Source organism: Lipotes vexillifer, unplaced genomic scaffold, assembly GCF_000442215.2.
Source record: "Lipotes vexillifer unplaced genomic scaffold, Lipotes_vexillifer_v1.1 scaffold741, whole genome shotgun sequence".
In the NCBI taxonomy this organism is placed as follows: domain Eukaryota; kingdom Metazoa; phylum Chordata; class Mammalia; order Artiodactyla; family Lipotidae; genus Lipotes; species Lipotes vexillifer.
In genome coordinates, this window is record NW_006796565.1 from 1,786,388 (window position 1) to 1,789,840 (window position 3,453).

Here is a 3,453-nt window from a genome sequence, read left to right on the forward strand (position 1 = left end):
GGACATTGAAACTATAGTGACAGAAATTAAGAAGACAACAAAGAGGCTCAAGACCAGGATAGATGTAGCAGAAGAGGGCGTTAGAAACTGGAAGATAGATCTAAAGAAATTACTCAGAAACCATCACAGAGACAAAAAGAGATGAAAATATGAAGAAGTTAGGAGGAATGGAAGGTAAAGTAACGGAGAGATTGGGGAAAAGTCACCACTCAGTGAGATAATTGCTAAGCATTTTCCACAAATAATGGGGGGATTTCTCAGATCAGTAAGCCCTTCAAAACTAAGCTGGTTAACTAAAAGGAATCCACATCTAGATACATCTACTTAAGCAGCAGAACACCAAAGTCAAATAGAATGGTTTAGAGCAGACTGAGAAAACAGACAAATTACTTACAAAATGAAAACTATTATATGGGGAACAGATTTCTCAATAACAACAATGGAAACCAAAAGACAGAGGAATACTGTCTTCAGATAAATGAACGAAAATAATTGTTAACTTTGTATGGCCAGTGAAACTACCTTTCAAGAATAAGAGTGAAATAAATACATTTAGATAAATAAAATCAGGAAGTTTACCTCCAGGGCTGGGACGAGGGTGAGGCAAGTGAGGTGCCAGGGGGCACTGGAATTTAAGGAGGTGCTCACTTTCAGGGCTGTGACAGTTTAGAATTAGCACCTCAGAGTGAGTGTTTCCTTAAAATTTACACCGTAGGTGCCTCACTCTAGTCCTGCCCCTGATACCACCAGAAGATCCCCACTGAGGAACTTCTAATTGATATATTTCAAGAAGGGAAATAATCCCAGGAGGAAGATATAAGGTATAGAAAAGAAATGATGAGTTCATGAAACAGAAAATGTCTAGATAAGCCTAGGTTTTTTTTGTTTTTTTTTTTTTTTGCGGTACGTGGGCCTCTCACTGTTGAGGCCTCTCCCATTGCAGAGCACAGGCTCTGGATGCGCAGGCCCAGCGGCCACAGCTCACGGGCCCAGCTGCTCCGCGGCATGTGGGATCTTCCTGGACCGGGACACGAACCCACGTCCCCTGCATCGGCAGGCGGACTCTCAACCACTGCGCCACCAGGGAAGCCCAAGCCTAGGTATTTTGAATGTTTTTTAAAAATTAATAAATGTGGGGCTTCCCTGGTGGCACAGTGGCTGGGAGTCCGCCTGCCGATGCGGGGGACTTGGGTTCATGCCCCGGTCTGGGAGGATCCCACATGCCATGGAGTGGCTGGGCCCGTGGGCCGTGGCCACTGAGCCTGTGCGTCCGGAGCCTGTGCTCCGCAACGGGAGAGGCCACAGCAGTGAGAGGCCCGCGTACCGCAAAAAAAAAAAAAAAAATTAATAAATGTGTAATACGTGGGCTTAAAAGAAAAAGATGGAGCTAGACAGCCAGATGACAGTAGCAGCTGAGCTAAGAGGGAGGGGATTGTGGTTAAAGCAGTCAACGATTCTTACATTTTTCAGGAAGGTTGTGATTAACCCAAAACATGTGCCTGTTGGAATTTCTTTGATAACCACCCAACACCTGCCTCCCGCTGGACCGTCCTGGCTCTTGGCACACTTGGCCTTGAGTTCTAGCCTCGTGTAAACTTGCTTATTCTCACAGCAGAGTCCAGTGGACTCTCCACCAACGAGCCTCAACTTCAAATCCTTCTCGGGCTCTTCAGGACAAGCATGTACCCAGAAAATATGTGTTAAAAATCTCAAACTCACTAGGGTTTTTTCTTTTGTGTGTGTGTATGTGTGGTCAAAATTAACAAAATTGCTCATTCTGCTACACTAAAAGCTAAACCATTAACTGTTTACTACTGAAATTCCAGTGCCCACCAGCACATAGTAGAAACTCAAAAGATATTTCTTGAATGGCTTTATAACCATTTTTTTTTTTTTTTTTTTTTTTGCGGTACGGGGGCCTCTCACTGCTGTGGCCTCTCCCGTTGCGGAGCACAGGCTCCGGACGCGCAGGCCCAGCGGCCATGGCTCACGGGCCCAGCCGCTCCGCGGCACGTGGGATCCTCCCAGACCGGGGCACGAACCCGCATCCCCTGCATCGGCAGGCGGACTCCCAACCACTGCGCCACCAGGGAAGCCCCTATAACCATTTTTGATGGAGATGTACATCATATGGTTGTTACTCTCTGGATTTTTCACTTCTCCATTTTATAGATATTTGACAAGCACCTGTTAACTCCAAGTATCATCCTAAGTACTGGAGCGATAAGCAAGGGTGAGCAGCACATGGCCATGACCCCGTCCTTGCAAGCGTTGCTGTCTGGAGCTGTGACTTTCAAACATTTCCAGCACAGGCATACTAAGAAATTCATTTTACGTTGTGAACCAGCACACACAGGCCACATGGTAATAAATGTTTAGTGCATCTTTAGCACACATGATGGGCTCTGATAGTTTCTACTTTATGCATTTTTCTTCAAGAAGAATGCCTGTCACCACCCACTAAATTGATGTTATGACCCATGACAGCTGTGGTTTGAAAAGCACTGATCCAGTGCAGAAGTTCTGCATCTTTCCTCTGCTATGCATTCCTCAGAATCATGGTTTTCAATGCACAAAACAACGGACATCAGGTTACAATAGAAACTTATTAGATTGACATGCAATTATAAACATATTCGAGAAAACAAATGTGATACAGTAATATGTGTGCTTCGTTATTAACACAGTAAATGCAAGATCTGGCTAGTGACTCACACTGGCTGGAATTTTGAAGTAGGGATGAACAAAAAATGCTATTTTGAGAATTCTGCTACGACGGTGGTGAGACGTGGAAATATCTGTGATCACTGTTTGTGACAAAGCCACAGGTACTGAGACCACCACTCTGGAGTGTCACCTACATTCATAACTGAAGGAATGCTGCATTTGAGAAGTTAGTGAAAACAGAGGAGCATTTTTTCCCCCACTCAAGTTCATAGAACCCAAGGGGCCCCTGGACCCCCAGATGGAAATCCCTGGTCTAGTGGAGCCACACTTTATCTCAGTGATCTGAGCTTTATTGGTCAGTTGGAGAGATGTTGATTCTCATCTCAGGTAGGTCTATAACCACAGTTTTGAAGGGTGTTGCTCACTGTGGACGTACCAGTTTAAGAGTCGTAAGAGCTGCAGAAAGCTAAAGGCAGCAAGGCAGGAATCCCAGGGATCCCCCATCCACCCCCTGCGCCCCCTCCATCCCATCTAAAGCAAGTGACTTGCAGTGCAGACCGATCCTGCAGTCTGATTCACTTCGGGTCAGGGGTATTCTGTTGGGGCAAAGAGCATCGTCAGAGGTGGCTGTGTGGGTGTCTCGGGGACCCTCACTTCCCTTGTGGCAGAAGAGGTGTGGCCCTCAAGGATCATCCGCTCACATAGCTGACAGGTTAACATGAGAAGAAGGGAGGAAAAACCCGGCAAGCTCGGAGGACCGATTTAGTCTTGTTAAATACACTGGAA

The 3,453-nt window shown here is 46.0% G+C and overlaps 1 pseudogene; it reads left to right on the plus strand.

Moving 5' to 3' along the window:
- Positions 1–3,035: 3,035 nt before the first annotated feature.
- The window catches only part of LOC103089931 (polypeptide N-acetylgalactosaminyltransferase 11-like), a 5,067-nt pseudogene continuing 4,649 nt past the window's right edge, over positions 3,036–3,453 (plus strand).